Below are 23,590 nucleotides of genomic sequence, written 5' to 3' on the forward strand. Positions count from 1 at the left end.
CTTTCTATATTGTGGCTTATAGAAATGATTTCAAAAACATCCTAGAAGACAGATATAGCTATTGCATTAATTAAGTTCCTTCTGCTATAAAATGGGAAATAAAATGCCTGAAATTTGGCTTTCTCAAAACAGAGACTTTAAGTGCAATACCTGTATGTCAGTAAATCGCTGCATGGAAGTTGTTAACTCACCACCATTCTTTGAAAAACTCCAGTCAATATGATGTTTTTCAAACATACAGGAGTTAAATATGGGACATGGATATCGCAAGATGTCTAATAAATATATGAGAAGAATATTTATGCCCCCTACATAATTTTCTGCCACTGAATGCAACCACAGTTGAAAATCAGTACTTTAGCAGCTATAGCTATGCTAAACTGACTGACAGAGGTGACATGGTAAATATAGCCTCTACTGTATCTCATTAAGGCAAAACAGTCTCAAGACATGCAGAAACTTGGATATCTCTGACTTCCACCATCAAAAGAAAAAAAAAAGTCTCAATGTCATGCAAAACCAGTCATATGTTCATGGTGACTTCTAAATCTTTCAATAAACATATGCCACATTTTCAATAAAAAGATTGGCAATGAGTTGTATTATTGGTAATAGTAACCCCACAAAACTGATCTGACATATTTTCATTCCTGAATCAGCACCATAAGCAGCATAAACTTTGTGTAAACTAATAAAAATATAAGGACCCTAGGTTGTCCTCACATAACACAATGAATTTAATGAGTGAGGCTTAGGTTTTTTTGATGCTGATTTTGGTTCCTAAGTTATTTAAGAAATAAATAATGTCTGGAACTAATTGACCATGGAAATTCATCATGGAAATCCAAGGGAACCTTGAATTTAATTCATGAATTGACATTTTCTTTTAATTTTTCTTAATTAACTATAGCAATGTCACTACCAGTACATGAAACGGACACCAAACACCAGAACACAATGTTGTTGCATATTGACCCAAAATAAAAAATTGATAATGCCTTAATTAATCTAGACATCCACCAGGAGAAAAAAAAAAGTGTCTTCTAAACTAAGCTTTGGAATGATTGCTTATTCTTGTCTCCATCTCCTGTGAACTCTATGGGAGTCCAACAGGTGTGGCTTTCAGACAGGAAATAACAACATTCATCAGGCTTTATCCAATCATTATTTAGTTGTTCTATAAGAAAATTGAGATGGAAATATATTCAGTCAGTATGGTTAAGAAGAGATTAAATTTATTGAATATGCATACTGTTGTATATCTCCATATTCCAGTAAAAGAGGATCAGAATATTATTGGGGGAAGAATCATCTTGGAACGTAACTTCAATATAAATATTAACAAGACTTAAATTCATACGTCACTTTTGGAAAAAGCACATCTTGTAAACACAAAGATGCTATTGAAAATTTACACCTGAACTAATTTTCTTGATATCTTTCATGCATCACCATGCTTTTTTAGTCTGAATGAACAAGATCAGCAGAATACAAAGACACGTTGAGCAGGTTTTTCTCATAAGATTGTCACCTCTTATTCATCCTTAAGTACCATAACTATCCTCATTTTCTTGGATTTCTTCAAAATTTAATCTTAAAAACATTACTTCTTAATTCAACATCATATATTAGGTTGAGAAAAGTAATACCTGTTTATTATTATTTTTAAGATGCATCAAAGATGATCCAGGAAAAATACATTATGCTTTTGTAAATTTGGAGAAAAAAGTGAGACTGACATATTCAGGGCTATGGCGGAAAGTGCTCAAGTATGTAAAAAAAGGACACTTTCTGAAAGTAATTAAGAATTCCTGTTAGGCTTTTCAGATTTACTGATCCTCATCCCTCCTGCTTTGTGCTTACACTTTTTCTGATGAGTGCTGTCCACCAAAAGGCCATGTCACAGGTAGACCCTGTGTCACCGTCAGAGAGTGGGGCCTCTCCAGGTCATTCTTGTACAAAGCTGATCCAAGGTTACACAGCTGAGCACGACCACAGGCAACTAAATGTCCAGGAAAGCAGAGAAGAGCTGCAAAGCCTTTTGGTGCACACAGTGTCCTCCTCACTCTACCAACTCTCAAAACAGTCCATGCAGGTAATGGAGGGTTTACCTTGCTCTCCTTTGAATACATCAATTAAAAAAGAGAACTTTGAGACCCTGTGCTCAGAAACTGAATAATGCCTTAATGCGATTTACATGCTAGGCAAGAAGAAATTTTTGTTGAGGTTTTCAGAAGTTCTCTTCAGCTGTTTATTCCTCCAGTGTACGCTTATGTGGCAGCTTATATAGATCTCCATAATAGTTACCTACTGCAGATACCTGCCTTTGGTAACAACTTCTCCAGCAGTATTCCTCGAGAATCTTTAGGAACAATTTCCCTGTACATCATCTGTCTGAAAAACTTTCTGGGCTAGCACTCAAGCTGGTCTAAAATGAACAAACAAACATTTCCTACTTAGCCCAACATTTTTTATTTAACATCCTATTGATATAGAACAAAATCATAACATCGTATAGGAAGTAAGTGAAAATTATATAATCAAGTCTTGCATCTTGTCTGTAGTTCTCATTCTCTTATCTCAAAGATGATGCAATAGAACTGAGAAAAATTAAGATAAGGATGACAGGTGTGGGATGACCTCCCTAAGAAGAACCACTGAGTAGATCATGACTCTTCTACAAGGAAAAAAGGTTACTGAAGACAACTGAAAGGTTACTGAAGACATACAATCTACAAGGTAACAAATGTCACAGAAAGGATAAACAGAAAGCAAATCTTCACTGTTTCTGCTAAAACAAAAATTAAGGAGCAGGAAATGGTGCTAGAAGATATATAAATATATAAAATGAGAAGGTTCTTCAGTTCAACACCATGATTAAGCTGCATAATTCCTTGTCCCAGGATTTTATAGATGCTAAGACTTTATACACGGAAGTCTAAATGAAAAATAAACCTTTTGAAGAGAACTGAAAGACATCTCTTCCAACTGTTCAGGAAAACACTTCAGGGCACTGTAGGTTGGGAGAGTACTTGACGAAATTTCACTATATGCTTTCCCTAGGCTTACGCAGTTTCTGAAGCTTCTAGGTTTTGACCGCTGTTTAGAAACTTTCATCAGACTGTTTTTATGGCTGTCCTTATGTTCTTACTGAGATTTCCATCTTGTCTTTTTCCTGCTTCTGCGTGCTGGGCTCTAAATATATCGTGGTTTCCATCTGTAAATCCATCTCAGCAGCTACTTCCCCAAAGCTTTTGAGAACTTTACTGCAAACAACCTCTTCTATTACCTTCTGTTGCATTAAGAGTTACTGTTGCGTAGGAGTCTGAGGAGTGGCTGGGGGGGGAAACCCTCCCGTTGAGTCACGATGTTCAGACAGGACCCCTTGCTTTCTAAACTCCTTCTCAGAGAGGAGTCTAGGTGCAGCTAAGTCCAGTCTTAGTCTCAGACTTGGTCAACGGTTTATTTTCTAAGGATTGTATATGTAGCCACTCATCAGAGTCCTTGCAAAGTCGATTAAGGTGACAGTGTTAATTTACAACGTTGTAAGTCCGGTCGTGTTCAGCGTACTGAACACCACGATTAAGGATTCACTAATAACGCGCTGCATCCCCAGTCTAGTCATGTTGCATGAACTATCATGGCCACACTTAAAGAGTCTGGTCATGTTCAATGAGAACTACCATGGCTAGATTAATGAAGAGTGCAGTTTATTAGAGCAACAGACACACAGATTCTTTGGATTACCGGTGATAAATTCACTGTCTGCAAAGCACGTGCAAATACCAAAGTATAGTGACACTGCCGGCTATAAACACGTTAAAAGATAATAAAGCAACTCTAGAGAGATTTCTAAGTTTCCCAGGGAGGCACTTGGAATAACCAAGTGTTTGAATCTTACCCAAAGGCGTCCCGACGGGGGGGAAGAGAGGCTTAGCCCGTCAACTGATCCCAGACGTCAGAGTGGTACATGATGGTGTCTTCCCTAACATTCTCTCTCTCTTAAGCCATTTTATACTATCTTTCACCTTTCAGGTGTATCTTGAGTGACTCCAGTCATACATACCTTTGTTTAGGATTGGTGTAAAGTTTTCTCACTTCTCTTTTAAAGGTATAGGCTAGGAAAAATTCAGAGCGCAAGCTCAGTGAGGGGTGGTCGCACCTTGGAGGCAGGTAGCTTTTGGGATGGAGGTGTGTTTTGGTATTATAATGATGTTATAATGAGCAAAGTTCACCAAAAGGACAGCATTTTGTCAGGAACATGACAGACTGTTGGCCCAGGGTAGCAAATGTGCAGCTTACTGGTCACACACAATACCTTTGAGTTCCCATTTAATCGCAGAGCCTGGCCGCAGCACCTCCACACCACTCCACCCTCTGAACAGTACCTTCTTGGAGTCAGCACACCAAGTTCCCCTGGCGTTACCGACGTCTAAGATTACAGGCCTAGGGAACTTCCATGGAATGGATTCCTTGCATGTCAGCCGTGTTCCACCCAGGAAGCTTCTTCAGTGCTGTACCTTACCTAAAAGTGTGAATATAAGTTTAATCTCTAAGTCACCTCCAGCAATTATCCCACACCTTCTCACAAATGTTTTGGAATTGACCAGTATTATCAAATGAACAATTGTGTCTTCTCTTATTGCCACTGTCCTTTTATCCATATAGTTAGGAGGTTTAGGCATAGGCATAGTTAGGAGGTTTAGGCAGAGGCTTTCATCAGAGTCCTGCATTATTCATGGGCTAATTCTTGCAGTGGAACTTCTGCCTCTTGTTTTCTGGAGTGAGTCAAAACTTCCTAAGGAAAGCCTCTCTTAAGTACTCCCCTTGCTCCCTAAGTGGACTCCATGGTCCAGCTTGAGGTGTAAAGAGAAATCGTGAAGCCTGCTGCAGCTCTGTGGATGCTCAGATACTGTATGACTGCTGAAGGGGGGAAGGTGCCAAATTTAGAGCCTGTCACACTAAGTTAGTCTAGGTCACTTTGAGTTCACTCATCAGTTCATTGTGACTCCCATTTCTGATACTGCCTTGTAATTTCAGTGCATCTTTTTGTTCTTTCTCATCTGCTGTGACTTTAATTTTTTAATTTTATTTTTTAATCAAACTGGAATTCTTCTGATAGATTAACTGCATTTAGCTGGGCTGTATCTAAAGACCAAAACTCTTCTAATTGACTATTCCAAAAGGGAAATGGACTGCTGCCTGGAAGAAATTAACTACCCAATAATCTTTTTATAGTAATGCTCTTTTAGCAGTGCTCTGAATTCTGTTGCCTTTCCCAGTGTCGTATGCCTCTCTCAAAGCAAAGCTTTTTATACTCAGGTCTGTCAAACTCAGTGTTTGCTCCAGGATGTCTCATCAATGCCTTCTTCAGCTCTTTCCACAAGCATTCAATTTTTGTAATCCTGCAGTGTCCCAGATTGCCTCTAACAGTTTTCCACAGGAAAAACAATGCTTTCCTGGGGACAGTCCTTTCTATTCTATAGACATTTTGCTCCCAAGGGGAGTGTTTCTGGTATATACATATATATGTGTGTGTTGTAGTAGTCACGTTAGCATTAGTATCAAGGCTTACTGAAGTCTTAGGTCCCAAGAACTTTCACCTATATCCACTGACCATGCACTGAACTTTTACTTGGCTACAGGAAGGAAGGCCTCCAAAACTGGTGCAAACCAGAAAGATAAGGAGGCTTCAACCTTAGCAGAAGCTGCAATCTTAGACATAAGAGAAGAATCGGCCCGCCTAGAGACAATGAAAGGGCCCCATGAAGAACGGGAAGACCTCAGACCCTGATACTACTATTGGTCCGAATTGTCTCCTGAGGGGAGGGGAATTTAGATTTTAAGGGTATAATTACCCAGGGATTTCTTTGTTCTGGGTCCCTCTCCAGAGGCACCCAGCTCAAGCTGTTTTCACAGCTGTACCAATAAATAAATTTGTCTGGTGTACGTCATATCGGAGACTCTGCTTTGGGAAACCTAGGGTCGAGCCAGAGGGGAGAGGAAGCACCTGAGAGTGAGTGTGTGTGTGAGCAAGGAGTCAAAAAGGGGTACCTGTCAGCTCAGTGGAGCTGCCTGCTGCGAAGGGACTCAGGTCCTAGCGGTTAAAGTCTCGGGTGGTGTGCGTGCAACTCTCTGAATGGTGTGTGAGTGTTCGGGCAGTAGCTTCTCCTTTAACATGTGTATATAAAAATTTCTTGTTCTGAATTTCTCTACCCAAATTAATTTAAAAAATCAACCCTATTGACCTACAGGTTTTATTGCTGTTTGGAATAACTTATGGACTGGTAAACTGCTACAACCTCTGACTCAGTTGTGCCTCTGCAATCTCTTTAAGCGCACTGTCTCCTGTTACATGGTTGGTGCTAGGCATGTGGAAAGGCCTCCAACAGATTCCTGAGTTACTGGTTTGCAAACTGGGTCATGCGGTCAATTGGAAGAACATAGCCCTTGGATACTCTGGAGACTTTGTATTGGGATACTGATTACTCTGAAAGTGCCTCCAATTTTAAAGATTGCTACCCCCAAAGGAAAAGATGACTTTGATGCTAGTGCGTTATCTCAAAACAGTTGGAGATACAATAATAGGCTATCAGAAAACAGCATCAACACACAGCAACCTACACATCATCAGGTCTCAAGACAACATTTAGCCAAGAACCAGATAAGCCCAAAGCTTCTTTTTCCTTAATTATACTGAATTAGGTTGTCTTTCTGAAGTTTCTTCACAAAAGAATGATTTGAGAGATTGGAAGAGTGGGTGGACTTTTCACCGAGTTGTTTTCAGAAGGAGAACTGCACTTACAGCAGGTGGGCAAAACTGTTTCCAGATTCATTCATACCCACAGGGACTGTACTTATTCAGATGTAGGGGTGGTTTTGGGATGTCTTGAACTTACACATATCTTTGTAAACATACATAAAAGCAAAACATATTGTTTCACTTAAAAATAAACTTCCATAGAATTTCTTACTATCTCAACATCTCTGTGGCTGACAGAACTGCTATTCTGATGATTAATCCTTTAACATTCAAGGGTTAATTTCTGCTACTTGTGACATATTCAGATGACTTTCATGCATATTCAAGAAAGGAGTTTGTTTTTGCACACTTCCTGAAAGGAGTTTGTTTTTGCACACTTCCTGATTGCCATCTCTCAATAAACATTGTAATGTTTCCATTATTGGGTCACAATAATGATTTTTTGATGATAAAAGTCTTCTATTTGCTTAAATCAAAAAGAGAACGCAATTATGTATATTTATAACTATGCATAATACAAATTTTAACAGATAATCATGGAAATATAATGATGAATTTTGTTTTCTGGCAGTCCATATTTATGGCTTGCTAAAATTACTAGTATTCTATTCTCATGTACATTTGTATAGTAATATGATAATTCAGTCATTGGGCATTTTAAGAAACAAGTGTTGCTATTATCAGATGATGATTAACACAATAGACAGTACTGATTGAATAACGTTAATCTGATAAAATAAGTTTTTAAGTAATTTATTTATGTTTTTTGTCTTTATGATTTTATTTATCTAAAATAAATTCAACATTAGGAAACTACTTTCTGTAGGTTTTACCTGTTTATATGAATAATTCCAATTTGTTACATAGTAAATGTGAATGACATATTTGGTTGCTTGAAACTTTTAGTACATTAATTCTAAAAGCCCAGAAACCAAATAATACATACAGTGGAAATAGGAAAATTATATACATTTGAAAAATTGCTTTTCTCAGTGTTTCACAACTTCAGGATTATTAATGATAACACCTTTATGTTCAAATTACAAACTGCATGATATAATGATAAATCATTTGTATTGCAATTTTTTTTGTAATATGTTTAAGAAAAGAAATAGGTAAAAAAAATAGAATTTGCTGTTGGAAGTCCAGCATAAAAATTACAGGTGTGTTTTCTATTCTGCAAAAAACTGGTGAGTAAATCCATTTTGAATGGCTCTAATTTTTTTTTTCCCCCAAAGTTTTTGGCACAGATCTGGACTGAATAAAGAAGAATGAAAGCAAAGGAGTTGATCACAAATAACCTCTAGGATTTTGTTGTTAATTTTTCCTTTTTATTCAGTGAAATCTTCCTGTCACTTTTTTTTCCCTTTTACTTTAATTCTGAAAGAGCCTTTGACAACTTATCCCTTTAATGACTAAGTACAAACTCTATGCAGTTAGCAGTCTACTATTGTATAGAAGGATTGTTTGCCCTTTCTTTTTGTGTTTATTTTGAGCATCACACTTTTTCAGAAGTACAAATAAAAGTATGTATATATCGAAGAAAGTCTGATATGGAAAATGGTCTCAGCAATTAATAGGATCAATGTAAGGCTGCACCTTAAAACAAACAAACAAACAAATTTCATCTGATCAAATTACCAACTATTTCTAGAACATACTTTGGTCCATGCAATGTTGCAGTTAAAATCAATAAAGGGAGAATGGCCTATGTTGTTTCACACCATGACATTATTCTGTATCCAAACTCAGTATTTGGAAATGAACTTACGCTACAAATGAGTAATTATTCTAACCACAGGAAGACAAAACGACTTTGCCTTCCCCTTTCCTTCAGTGGGAGCTGCTCATTGTCAGCACATTTGAAAGTAAGGTCATAACCTTATGGAATTTGACTATATAGCATGTCATAACCTTCAGCTTCAAGCTTTAAGCTTCAGATTTGCTCTATTTTAGGGAGGATCTTGGGTCACAGCTTGTCCAAATTCAATCATTTTCTCTCTACTATTAAGACAGTTGTCTGTATCCACAGCTACCATCTATGCCCAAGTTTAGATTAACATCTTTCATTAACATGAAACTGTAATACATGGTGTCTTCAGCAGGGTAAGTCTAATTGCAGCTTCAATACTAAAAAAATATATATCTATATCTATTACTCATTCCCACAACTCTTCTCTCCTCCCCTGCCTCCTTTAGCATGCAACTCTTCCTTCTGTTTGGAGCTTCATAATTTCAAATTATATATTTGAATGATGAAATACCAGAAGCAATTTCACACACTGTTTCATTGCATTTGTTTTCTAGAAAATAGTCATGTAGTTTCCAATTATTTTTTCAGAAATTTACTGGGTCTGTAACTGCTGCTAAAATAACAGATAAGGCTATTTGATTTATGAGTTATTCTTAGCTCATACTACTGGGGTCTATTATACTTCAGCTTATTTTTTTAAAAAGTTAAATATTATATTGATGAATGATGGCCATAATAACTATGATACCTTTTGAAAATCAAGGAATGGTTGGATGACACACGATCCACCTTACTAAATGGAGCAAAACCATCTTTGCCAACAGACTGGCCAAGCTGTTAAGCAGACCTTTGAAGTAGGAACAATGGGGGAGGGAGACAATGAGCAACTATAAAGTGAGGAAGTGGTGGACCGTGTAAGCAAGCAAAGAGTGTGGAATGATGTGAACATGAAGGACCTTGTAATCAGTGAAACTGGACTGAAGTGGGGTTACCCCAAGTGTATGCACATAATTAAGGAAGTGCCTATCAGACAGCATTATGATGAAAGCTCTCATACTCTTCCTGGGAAATCAGCATATAGCGTACAGACAGTGGTCTGTACACTAATATATGCAGCATGGAGAACACACAGGAGGAATTTGAAGTCTGTGTGCAGTTACAGGGTATGATCTCATTGGGATCACAGAGATATGGTGGCATAGCTCACATGACTAGGGTGCTGCAACAGATGGATACAGGCTTTTTAGGAAAGACAGACTGGGTAGGTGAGGGGGTACAGTTTAGGTGAGAGAGCAGTGGGAATGTCTGGAGATGGCTGATAAGCCAGGTGAAAGTTTATGGGTCAGGATTAGAGGGCAGACCAACATGGACAATATTGTGATGACTGTCTGCAACAGACCCCCTGATCAGGAAGATGTAGGTGAGGCCTTCTTTAGACAACCAGAAGAAGCTTCATGTTTGCAGGCCCTGCTTGTGCTGAGGGACCACTCTAATGTCTACTGGAGGCACAGCAGAGCACCAGCAATCCAGGAGATTACTGGCGTGCATTGATGATAACTTCATAACACAGGTGATTGAGAAGCCAATGAGGTGAGTTATTCTACTGGACCTCATAACTTTGAATAAGGAAGAACTGGTTAGGGATGTGATGGTCAGGAGCAGCCTTAGCTGCAGTCATCATAAGACAGTGAAGTTCAGGATCCTAAGAGGACAGAACAAGGCAAAAAGCAGAATCACAACCCTGCAACCCTGGGCTTCAGAAAAGCAGACTTAGGCCTGTTCAGGGATTTGGGTGGAAAAATCCCACGGGAGACAGTCCTGGAGAGAACAGGGGTCCAGGAGAGGCAGTTTAAGCAAATATGGCAGGAAGCCTGCATGGATGAAAAGAAGCTCCTGATAAAACTCAAATATGAAAAGGAAGCATATAAGAGGTGGAAGCAAGGTCAGGTGACATGGAAGGAATGTGGAGACACTGTCTGAGTCAGGGATGGGGTTAGGAAAACCAGAACCTACCCAGACTTGAATCTGTTGAGGGACATGAAAGGCAACAGGGAAGGCTTCCACAGGTACAGTAGCATCAAGAGAAAAACTAGGGAAGATGTTGGTTCACTCCTGAATGGGGCTAGGGACTTGGTGATAAAGGATATCAAAAGGGTGGAGGTAGTCAATGGCTTCTTAACCTTGGTCTTTTCTGGTATAACCTGCCTTCAGGAATCCCAGACCCGTGAGACAAGAGGGAATATTTGAACTAAGGAAGACTTAACCATGGTGGAGAAAGGTCAGGTTAGGGAATATTTAAACAAACTGGACATGTGCAAGTCCATGAGCTCTGAATGGATACACCCAGGAGTGCTGAAGGAGCTGGTTGATGTCATTGCAAGGCCACTCTTAGTTATCTTTGAAAAGCCATGGTGTCCAGGGGAGGTTTCTAAGGGCTGGAAGAAGCCTGCTACAGTGAGATGACTTGCTTGGTGGATGAAGGCAGAACAGGAGGTGCTGCTTATCTCAACTTTAGCAAGGCTTTGGGCACTGTCTCTCATAATACCCTCATTGGCAAATTGATGAAGTACAGGCTAAGTAACTGGATAGTGGTACGGACTGTAAACTGCCCAAATTGACAATCTCAAAGGGTTCTGATCAGTGACACGAAGTCCAACTGGAGGCCAGTCACTGGTGGAGTACTCCAAGGCACAGTCCTTGGTCCAATACTTTTCAACATCTTCATTTATACCTAGATGATGGAAAAGTTCACAGCAAGTTCACAGATGGTACAAAACTGGAACAAATGGCTGATATACCAGATGGGTGTGCTGCCATTCTGAGGGATCACATCAGGCAAGAGAAATGGGCCAGTACCAGGCACCAGTACAGGCTGGAGGTTGACCAGCTGGAAGTCAGCTTGGCAGAAAAAGACCTGGGGGTCTTCATTGACATCAAGTTGGCTGTGAGCCAGTAATGTGTCCTCACAGCAAAGAAGGCCAGCAGCCTCTGGGGCTGCATTAGACAGAGCTTTTCCAGCAGGTTGAGGGAGGCGATCCTTCCTCTCTGCTCAGCACTGGTGAGATCACATCTGGAATAGTGTCCAGATCTGGGCTCCCCAGTCTGGGAGAGGCATGGACATACTGTAGAGAGTCCAGCAAAGGTCCACAAAGATGTTTAAGGGTTTGAAGCATCTGTCATACAAGGAGAGGCTGAGAAAGTTGGGACTGTTCAGCCTGGAGAAGAGAATGCTCAGGGGGATCTTATCTATGTGTATAAATACCTGATGGGAGGGTGGCAGCACAGCAGTAGCCAAACTTTTCTCAGTGGTTCCCAGTGTCAGGACAAAAGGCAATCTGCACAAGCTGAAGCACAGGAAATTCCATTTAAACATAAGAAAAAGGTTTGGGTTGGGTTGGGTTTTTCAAACTGTGAGGGTGTTTGAACATGGAAACGGGTTGTCCAGAGAGGTCGTGGAGTCTCTGTTCGGTGGGAGGGTTGGTCTAGATGATATCCAGAGGTGCCTTTCAAACTCAGCTCTTCTAGGATTCTGTGACATAGATGATACTTTTCAGTGTTAGGTAAACTCACCATTTAAAAGACCGCATATGTCTATGAAATTAAACACCACAAGTATGATAAGATATTAAAAAAAACCCAAACTTTCTGACATACTTTTAACTTTCAATTGGATTAACACATACTTTGCTAGGAAGTCCTTTATGGTGTTTCCTTCTGACACAAAGGCCAATCTAATCACTGCAACTCATCACCACAACATACACTCCTAAAAATGACTTTCATATTTAAGCGTTCCAATTTGGCAGCTATCAAATGTAATGTTTTTCATTTAAATATAGGGAATCATAAAGACTGCACCAAGCTGTAGGTGAGTGTAATTTTCCATAGCTACATGGCTACATAGTTAGGTTAATCAATACTTTCAGAGAGCTTGTCTTTTTTTCTTTTTCAGAACTAGTGTTTTTATTCCTGCATTGTCATTCAACCTCAATCTCCTAATATAACCTAACCTTTCGAAGGTCTCTGAATGAACTAATTCAATTGAAGTTCAAAGCAACTTATTGTCATCTATTGCTGTGCTGAATTGATTTTCATTAAGTAATGTTTACGAGCACCATAGTGTCACCTGAAGTCCTTACTATAAAAAAAGAATTATTAAAATTAAGGGTTACTCAGTGGCATGCGAGGAACTTTAAGTTCTAAAATATATATGTTGACATTATTTATTCAAAATTGATATACTCTATTAGCTCAAGCCTTTAATTTCAATTTCACATAGATTTTGGTAGGATACGAAAGTTATTTGAATTCAACAGAAGACTTACATTGACTATGACAGATAATGATTCAAAATGCAAAAGATTAATCCTGAATAGCACAGAGTACCCATAATCTTTAATACTTTAATGACATTTAACAATGTTATCCTTTTTTTTTCTTCCAGAAAGCAAGAGTTCTTTATCAAATTAATGATTTAGTACAAATTTTCTGCAAGTCCACAGGTAGGCAACATAAGAACTGGTTCAAAGCTTTAACTATCACTACAAGTAAGATCAGGTTCTCTTCTGTAAATCTGGTTTGTAAGTTGAAATCAATTTCCAACATATCTAAGAAAGAGTTCTTCAAAACAACAAACACACACAGAGTGATTCCCCTAATGATCAGTGTAATATAAAGAGGTATGCCAGATATTTAATGTTTGAGTTCCAAGCTTCAAAATATTTGAGTTAGATTAAGCTTGATATTTTTTCCCCTGTTTTCCTTGAACTGATAATTTTTCCTCTTTCCACACGATTTCTGTATACATTTTGGTTCACAATGGGGATAGCCCAGGAATATTCATTGTATATCTCAGAAAAATACAACAAACTGAGTTTTCCATACATTTGTTTTAATCTTATTTCTCAGAACAGACCTTATCAGTGTACTTAATGCATCTGTTCAGTTGTAGGGAAATAGGACATAAGGAAAGGTGAAAGTGAGGCTGGAATGGAGACCTGGACTCAATTTGTCTTGTAACCAGGGGAATGAAAAGTGTTTTTGTGATGCTACCTAAGGAGGGCTACTTATCTCACTGAACATTGCTCTGTACTTTGCTTACAACAGCATCTGCAGATTTGCTTTTCTGGATTCAAACTAGATGATTGAAAATAAATAGGAACCAAAATGGGGAAAATAGAAATATACTGATAAACAGCTGTTGTGTTGGGGCTTTCCCCTTTTTTTTTAAAATCATCTTGCACTTAGCTTAATAAACAGCATATGCCTGTTGATATAATAGTAGAAGTAGTCCATATTTCTATCTGTCATCGTTATTGATTAACTTGCAAAAGTTGAAGGCTGTTCAGCTCTAAAGATTTGATTCAACCCTACTTGTAGATATGTATAATAAGAAAGCTGGAAAAAAATAGTTTTGTACTACCTTACCAAAAATAATAATAATAATCCAAAAAAAGTGAATGCTGATCCTTAATATTGTAAATATGTCAAGATCCTGCTTTCCAGGCAACCAAAGGAAAGGTTCTACTTACTTTTACTAGAGCATGGTGCAGGTTATCTGCTAGCTAAGATGAATGGTAGATTTAAAAATTACAGCTAGAATCTGAAATAATTTGAATAAAATATAAGATTCTCAGTCATAAACACATTAATAAAAATAAAAATTTAATAAATTAAATAAAAATTAAACATCGCTGTGCACTTGTAATGGCCTCATAGAGGTTTCAGTTCGCCTTGCAATCTGTGCTGACAAAGTCACACCAATTTCAAACTGATTGCCTTTTCCTTTTCAGTTCTGAATTGTGTCTCCACAAGCCCAAGAAAAATTGTCTTTGGCTTCCATGAATTGCAGTCTTTAGATACAGTTGAGACTAGAGTTAAAACTCAAAGTACAAGTTGTTTTATCAGGTACATGGCCTGACCCAGGTGTAGCTGCAAAGTCTCTCAGGCAGGGACTAAGGACAAGAGTCCCAGCTGAAACACAGCTCCTGAAAAAAATGGGGTGGAGGGGAGGACCCCAATGGACTTCTCACAGACTCTCCTCTCGCAGTAGTCCAATTCAAGGCTACCCATTTGTACCACATCAGAGCAGGCCTTAAGCACCAGCAGCTGAAGATGAGGATTAGGATGAGGATGAGGTTGAAGTGCAGCGCTCAAGACCCTGACAGGAGGTAGGTGTACATTTCAAAATCTGTAAATGATTTGCATCCAATGGTATTAAAACCTCATCCAAGGAGAAATTTCTATCATTCATGTTTATTACTATGAAGTCTTAGAAAACTGAGGAAACTGAAGGGATAGGAAGCAAATGTGACATGGTATTTCAAAGAGGTGGGAGAGAAACAATATATCTGTCAATTTTAAGTCAGTTACTTTGATGCTAATCACAGGGGGAAAAAATCAAATAATATGGAATGCTCCATACAAAAAAATTAATGAGTAGTTTCATCATGAATGTCAATCACATGGTTTTGTATAACACAACTTTCACCCAGTATACACATATAATCATACTTAACGTGTGTTAGTACATATATACCTAAGCTTTATGCTTTAGATTATAAGTTGATTTGATTTGTTTAAATATAAAAAATGGTTTGATGCCCATAGAAAAGTGTAAAAAGAACTTAAGAGGTACAGCTCAGAAACTAGTTGAAGATAGTGAATCATCATCTGGGAATTACTAGTGGCAGGGGTAGTTCTTGTGGTGGGGACAGTGGGATCCCTGCCCGCTAGTACTTCATCAAGGGTCACCTTGGCTGAGTCTTTCTATCTTTCTCTTTTGCTAAGCAGAAACTGCAGTAAGTGGAAGGAGAAGTAGGGGAAACTGTTAGGGAAATGCCAGTGACAAGCCCAGTGCCGTACCATGCATAAGAAGTCCACTTTGTACAAGCATCACATCAGGTAAAAAAATCAGAGCTCTTCTCTGAGTAGTGGGATCACATATGGGTCTGAGTTGTGCCAAAGATATTCAGTATATTTTACCAAGAAGGTGGTAAAATCTTATTGTAATTCAGCTTGGAGAGGGTTTCTCAATTTCACACAATTGTGGGGAAAAAAAAGGCTAATGCAAATATTGATTACTATGAGCACAAATGGTATTGAGTAGCAACAGGGAAGTGGTATTCCCTTGATAAACTAGTCAGATTGTTACTGGAATAATATCTCTAATTTAGATCAGAAATGATGTTGAAAAAGTGACTCACATGAGAGTGATTCCAAGGCCTGGAGAACCAGACATGTAAAATTCCTGAAGAGCATGCCATAAGTTTTAAGAAAACAAAGCTATGTCATTTAGTTTACAGATGGTTATAAAGTAGCTATTTCATGTTCCATAAATATGAACCATAAAATATAAGTATATAAACCATTTCTGAAAATAAGATTATTTGAAATTTAGAAGAAAAAGATACAAAAATTCATTGGGTAGATATTGAAATGAGATCTATCAAGTCTCTTTATAGGAGATAAAAGAAGTAAACAAGGAACTCATTCATGGAAGTGAAAGTTTTCTGTGTCTCCACACTAACAGAACACCTTTCTTAATAAAGAATGCTATTTGTAACTATGCAGTGTTTACTTAGTGTCACTTGTATGTGAGTGTCATCAAATGACATCAAAATACATTTGATGACTGTAATGTTAAAAGCTCAACAAAATCTGAAACACCAGTTCCATGGGAAATGTCATTTTCATCCAGTATCAGAAAAAAAAAACTTCAAAATAAGAGCATTGAAGTTTTTTTTTAATGGGGCAATCAAAATGCTCTCTTTAGTTATAGGTAATGAAAAAGCAACAATGAAAAAATATCTTGTCATTTTCAAGAATCACCTTTTTTTTTTAATTTACTGAAACTCCTGACTACTTTTTCTCTTTTGTAAAACTGAATTGTCAAAATAGATATATTTCAAGATGTATGTGATGTTTTGCAGTGTGACATTTTCAGCCATTGTTTAGCCTTTTCTAAATATCGGTAATAACATCTTGGGTTTAGGTTTGACTATGGGTTTAAATATTCTTTAATTATTATTAAAGTAAGTTATTTTCAAATATTAAAGAAACTGAGTATGATTACAATTTTTAGACTGAAATTCTTTACATGTAAAATTATATTTTTCCATGTAAAAATGAAAACTTATCAGGAAATTAAGATACAGTCACTGTAGGTAAATGCAATACTAGCCTCCCAGAATTCAGATATCCATTTGCCTATCTATATACTTCATTAGTTTTAGTCTTGTTTGTTTGGATTTTTTTAGAAAATAACTTTGCTTTTGCCTGTGTTATTTCTGTCCATCATATCTTGGGATCAGTTTGAGAAAGATTTATTATTGCCCATTTTTAGCTTAGCAAAATTAGAATTTATAATTATTTTTTCTCATGACCAGAAGGTTTTATATGTCACAACAAACATACCATAATAAAAATATATTAAGCTTTTTTTTGTCTATGTGCCACTTCTACTTTAACCAGTCAAGGTGTGACATGACAGAAGATTCAAGCTTCAACTTTATCATTAGACTTGTTTTCTGCAGAAAGTTAGTTTTGCAATAAAATTTTCCCCAAATGCTTGAGCTGTTCCTGTAGAAAACTCAGCATTTAAAGGCTAAAACAAACTAGTCCTAGATTGGTTTACACAACTGCAATGCAGGTTTTGGTGGTGTATTTTATATACATACCAACTGAGGATTCCAATAGCTTAGTTCTAAGAAATAAAGCCAGAACTTAAGGAAAGAAGCATTGGATTATTTTGGCACATTTTAATTCAGAGAAAATCTTAATTTTGTAATTATACATGAAGTAGAGAGGAAAACAAAATGAAAGCATTACAAACCACAAAAACCTCTCTGTTTTAATATAATTTCAAAATAAATCAATAAATTAATCAGGTTTCCAGTTAAAGAATATAATGACCTATCAGGTTTTGGTATCCTGAACTTCTTTGCCAAACTTGCCACTTTCCTGCTGAAATGGCTCGTTGCTTCCAAAACATTCTCCCTATCTACAGACAAGATGGGCTATTAGTATCATCTAAGTATTAATTATATATCCATTAAATCTGACAGAGTTCATTATTATCAAATGGCATATCATTATGATGGTTTAAAAATGCTATCAAAGTTACAGTTTCACACTTGGAGATTAAAGCACAGAATTAAAGAAAAGAAAACCACTTTCTTGTTTTTATACAAAACCCACACTGGATCTGTATTAAAATACCCAATATATATACTGTAAAAATAAACCACCTGTATTTTTTTTTAATTTTTAAAACACAGTCTGATGGATGGAATTCTTCTCAGGGAAAAAAAAAGTAAATATGCTGAGGGAGAACAACAAAAAAAAGAAGCACTATACAAGATGGTAGTTTACCTTTTCAAAACAGAGTTTGATAAATAATTTTAATTAAGGAAGGATTATTTGCAGATTAATTAAAGAATTATTATTTGGTTTCTGTTAGTATCTGCAGACATGCAAATTATTTGCAGATAAACTACATGTTAGAAAGGCAAACTGTACCTCTTAAATATACGTATCAGCCAAAACACTCTCATGATTCACTGAGTCACTGTCAAAAACTGGATATCCTAATATGGTGATATATTTGGTTGCAATATCTCTATTAAGGCCAACATTTCATATAAGGATAGCATTATTTGAAACACAATTTTATACAACTCAGAGTTCACTAGACTGTAGTATAGTCATCAGAGAGGTGTGCATCTTTTTAAATTTATTTTTATTTTTTATAGTGATTCATCATTTTACAGTTATTTAAAATGAATTATTAGCAGAATTATGTATAAAACTTTGTATAGACCTGATTCAGCAGATATGATAGTTCTATGTTGAATCATGTCTGAATAAAGATTACAAAAGCAGAAGTGCCACAGAGGGAATTATGTGGCTTAAGGAAATGTAATGTTTGTCATAATATGTGAGAAGGAAGAAAACCATCTTGGCTTTGAGAACATAGGATCAATTTGAAAGAAATTCATATATATTGTTATTTATAAATTGACCACATTCTGTATTGTATTGCTGTAAAAAATAGGAGCACAGAATACTATAAGACCATCTTTAAATCCAGCCTTTAGAGTAAAACTGCATTAAAAATATATTCAATTTCAGTGATGTGTGGGTTATCAAACATACTATGGCAGGTTATACCAGCCTCTGAGACAGACCATATATTATGTAACCTGTGGTCACCTATTCAATGAAAGGGAAAGGGCATATTGAAGAAAGAAACAAACAAATAAAGTCAAAAGATTTTTAAGAGGACAAAGCTAAATAATAATAAAAAAGATTGACACTAGACATGGAAAGAAGAGGGCAAAGGGTTTGCAAAGCCAGCATGTCTATACATGCTAAGATGACTTTCAGTCTTCTCAGTCTGGTACACTTAATTCATTTTCTATTTGTTATTCTATTGGCAACCAAGCTCCTGCAGCATGCATTTGTCAGCATTGAATTGCATTTTCTTCATGTCAGAAAACCATATATAAAGGACTTCTGCTATTTTTTTGTTGTCATTGTTTGCCACAGCTCTGAACCTTGGAGTATTGAGTGTGCAGGGAGTATGGGAACAAGTATGGGTATATTTTAAAGCTTCGTCAAAGTGAGGAATGTTGCCTTTGAACTCATTAAGGCATGATTTATGTGGGGGATTTCTGGCAAGTTGGTTTATTGGATCTTTTTTGCTTTCCTGTACAACTTCGTCCTTTCCAACATTTCTGCAAAAAATAAAGGGCTATATATAAAGCAGATATCCTTAACTTTCTAAAAGGTCCTTTTACCTCAGAAGATTCTACCTAATACAGGGTATCACTTTCTAATATTACCATGTTAGTGAGATTTAGTGGAAAATGCTTTTAGTTCTGGATTTGAAAAACAGCAGGGATTTATATGGTTCCAAAGACTGTCAGGTCACAAGACATCATCTTCTATGAACATGTTTGGTAACAGGTCTAATAATGAGCTAGTCCATTATAAAGAAGAATCAAAAGACAGTGAGTAAAATCCTGCCCTCACTGCTGTCAAGAATTTGGTTACTGTCTTCAGTAGGCTCAAGTTTTTCACCCAATTACATTTTTCATAGGAAAAAAGACTGCATTTTTTTTATTACTGAATGACAAGAGTTTTGTTTATAGTGTGTAGAGCTAGACTTGTGTTTCAGCCCATGCTTAGGAATGATCAAAACTGTCAGAGAAAAGAAAATAATAATAAAAGAAAAGGCTATACCCTCAGCCACTAAATCTACCCAATATTCAGGAACCAAGGCAAGTTAACTTAGATGAAGTTAGTCATTCGACTACTGCCTATATTGGAGCTAATTCAAGTGTCTCCATGTGCCACTGCAGACTGAATGTAGAGATTATGTCAAAAAGCTTGTACATAGAATTTCATACCAAGTAGCTTGATCCTGGATATGCTGCAGTACCATCTATCTTCAGATGAAACTTGATGTGCAGAAACTGCAGAGAATCAGCAAACTCCTGTTTTCTCTTTGGTTGTAAGAAATGTGTCAGTGACTGTCATACACAGCATCCACTGTGAATTCCAGCTTCTGATTTAGCAAGCTCATAGTGATTAACTCAGAAGTTGATTCTTTGTGTGTAACATAGGTAAAATCAATCAATGATGTAATTGGGATGCTTGAGTTGATGCAGCCATCAAACAGAAATAGCACACTCCTCAAAGGATTACATTACAGTAGAGGAAAAAACTGTTTTAAAATTAAACTGACTCCTTTAATCTTCACTAAACAGCCCCAGTATTTCAGGTGCTCTGAGAATATCTAAGCAGACAGTTTAATAAATTAAATCTAATAAACCTTTTAATGATAATGAGTTGGATCCATTCTATCAGATTTCCAGATAGCTTTTTTTCTCTGTAGTTCCTAAACTTTGGTGTTTTCTTTAAGAATGAGGATTTTTTTGCTACCTGAATGTATGGAAGAATAGAAATATTGATGTTAATAACTGTAAGATTTGAAACTATGCCCACATTCAATTTACTAAACTCAGATTTCCTAGTAACACTGAGCAGACAGTAAAAACATGATTCTGTTTTTAGGAGTGATAGAAATACTTAATGAAACCTAGATTTAGTTTTTTATTGACATTATTGCAATTATTTATTGCAAATATTTGGTAATGTATTCAGTAGATGAATTTATGTAACTATATACATACATAGAATGTGAATATGAATCATAGAATCAAAGAGTGGTTTGTGTTGGAAGGGACCTTTAAAGATCATCTAGTCCAACTCCCCTGCCACAGGATCAGATTGTTGAAAGCCCCATCCAACATGGCCTTGAACACTTCCAGTGATGGGGCATCCACAGCTTTTCTGGGTGACCTGCCTCAGTGTCTCACCACCCTCATTGTAAAAAATGTCTTCCCTATATCCAATCTAAATCTACCTTCTTTTGGTTTAAAAACATTACCCCTTGTCCTGTCACTAACAGCCCTTGGTAAAAAGCCTCTCTCCATCTTTCTTATAAGTCCCCTTTATATATTGAAAGGCTGCAATAAGGTCTCCCCGGAGCCTTCTGTTCTCCAGACTGAACAAAGGCTCTCTCAGCCTTTCTTCATATGAGAGCTGTTTGAGCCCTCTGACCATTTTCATGACCTTCCCCTGGACCCACTCTAACAAGTCCATATCTTTCTGGTACTGGGTACCCCAGAGCTGGATACAGACATGCACAATATATAAAAATACATGGAAACAAACATACACCACAGAAAGAATTTGTGGTATATATCTATATCTATTTATATTATATGTAATAAAAATAAAACATGTTTTCTTTGTTATTATGACATTTCAAGAAAACCTTCTGTGCTTGCTTCTGGGACTAAATATGGTAAGTAAAATGTTAAGTTAAACAGGCATACAAGTAAAATGTGAGAAAGAAACACCTCTGCCCCCTTATATTTAGTACAAAAAGTAAAAACAGTAATAGCATTTTTAATGTTCGTTAGGTTTGAAAAGGTTTAAGTGTCCTTTTCACCTGGATTCTCCTTAGTTCAAAAGATATCACTAGGTTATTAATTCATAAGATATCACTATTTCTCAGACTGGCTGAGTAGTATTTTCTTCATTCCTCCACATCACATGTCATAGAAAATATATGCAGTACTTTCATAAGAAATATTTGCATTGATAACAATGTTTACACAGCATGGGGTCCTGAAGCCCACATCCTCAAAGATGATTATGTGCCTAACTTCGACAAAAGCACATAATTGCCACTGAAATCAGTTGTGGTCTCTCACAGTAGATACTGTAAATATATGGGATTATAAAGAACTAAGGGATTTATCTACTTCTCTCATAAATTAATCTTCATATAACCATTTTAGATTTAAACTCCTTTATGAAATGTAGGGTTTCTTTTTTTTCCCCTAAAATAAAGCTAATATATGTAAGAAGTTTGTGATTCACACTGCAAGTGGCATTTTCTAGAAGCTCCTATCATTAGTACTAAAAATGCTTTACCATCTGTCTCCTTCTCTCTTCACTCATTCGTTTTGCTGTCTGGAGTCATGCTATTTACTTATGGAACAAAGAGAGAAAGTAAGCATAAGGAATGCAGATATCCTCATTTCAGCAAACACTCTCCACCTTCTGCCTCCTGTCCCCTGAGTAAGCTTCTTTTGCATGAAATCACATGCTTTGATGTTGTATACCATCAGTAATGACACAGACTAAATATAACTCAAACACCAGATTGCATCTCCTGTCAAATAGTTTACTAACTAGTACATGAAAAGTCTTCATTTTCCTTTTGCCCAATTCCAGCTAACTATGGGGGGAGAAAAAAGAGAGGAAAAAACCAAACAAAAATCCCAAAACAAAAACCAAAAATCAGCAACAAAAAACCACCCATGGTTTTATGCTTTTTCCATTTGTTTGTTTGTCCTGCTTTCATGGACACATATCTTCACAACTATCTTGGGCTTCTTCCTCTTCATAGGTCCTTTAATAACATCCATATGAAAACTACTGCAAGTTCTTGCAGGGGTAAAAAAAATGTTGCAAGCACATAAAAGCAATACATAGGTATAGTGGATACTAAGCTGTGTAAGTAAGAATTAGTTGAATAATGTAGAAGATATGCCATGTTTGCAAAAGCAACTTAAGAAATTACGTGAAACAAACAAGAAATGTATGGATTTGCAGGTTAAAAAAAAGAAAAAAGACGCATTCCACTGTCTGGTAAGACCTCTTGCATTACATGAATATTAAAACTGGTTGTAGTGCACTCTAAACCATCAAGCCTGTATTGTCTGGCTAAATTAGAACAGATAATTTTAGAAAGTCATACTAATTCAAGCATTCAAAGGAAATAAGAATACACCTTACATCTTGGTTAGGATTTATCACATTATTAAAAAACCCAAACCCCTAGTGTTTTATTCTAGTGTTGATTTTTTTTCCTAGGTAAAAAAATCCTGCTCAGGAAGAGTTCAGCAGAAAAATATGACAGATATATTAAGCTTTTTGTTATACATGATTTATCAGTAATTCTTTTTGCTAGTAGCGAAAGGAAGGTGATACAAACCTTTAAGAGTGAGTCCTTCCTTTGGCTTCATTGGGGTTTGTAAGCTCAGGTATGCACAGCAACAAAAACACTGCTGGTTTAAGACCTGAAATTACTTTTTCATTATTGGCTTCTTACATGGCAATGCAAAAGAACCATTATGGTTGCTAAAATATGTAAAAATAAAAATGTATGCATGTATATACACACAGAGAAACACACACACGTGTGTGTATATATATATAAATGAGTTGTAAATTGTCAGGAAATAGGGTCATTTTTTGCAGCATAACATAGATTACTTCTGAGATATATATGTAGAATTTGCCAGTCCTTAACTAGAATATTCACAAATGTCTTTAACTGCCTGTTGAGTATCTTACTAAAATTGTAGTCCGTGGAACCCAGTTCAAACTGCACTTCAGCATTCCTGACTCATCTGCCTGCAACATAACAAGGTTAGCTTTCCCACTGGCTATCAGACAGTTACCCACCTCCAGTCTTTAGTTATTTCATCTGT

This window comes from Mycteria americana, chromosome 7, assembly GCF_035582795.1.
Source record: "Mycteria americana isolate JAX WOST 10 ecotype Jacksonville Zoo and Gardens chromosome 7, USCA_MyAme_1.0, whole genome shotgun sequence".
In the NCBI taxonomy this organism is placed as follows: domain Eukaryota; kingdom Metazoa; phylum Chordata; class Aves; order Ciconiiformes; family Ciconiidae; genus Mycteria; species Mycteria americana.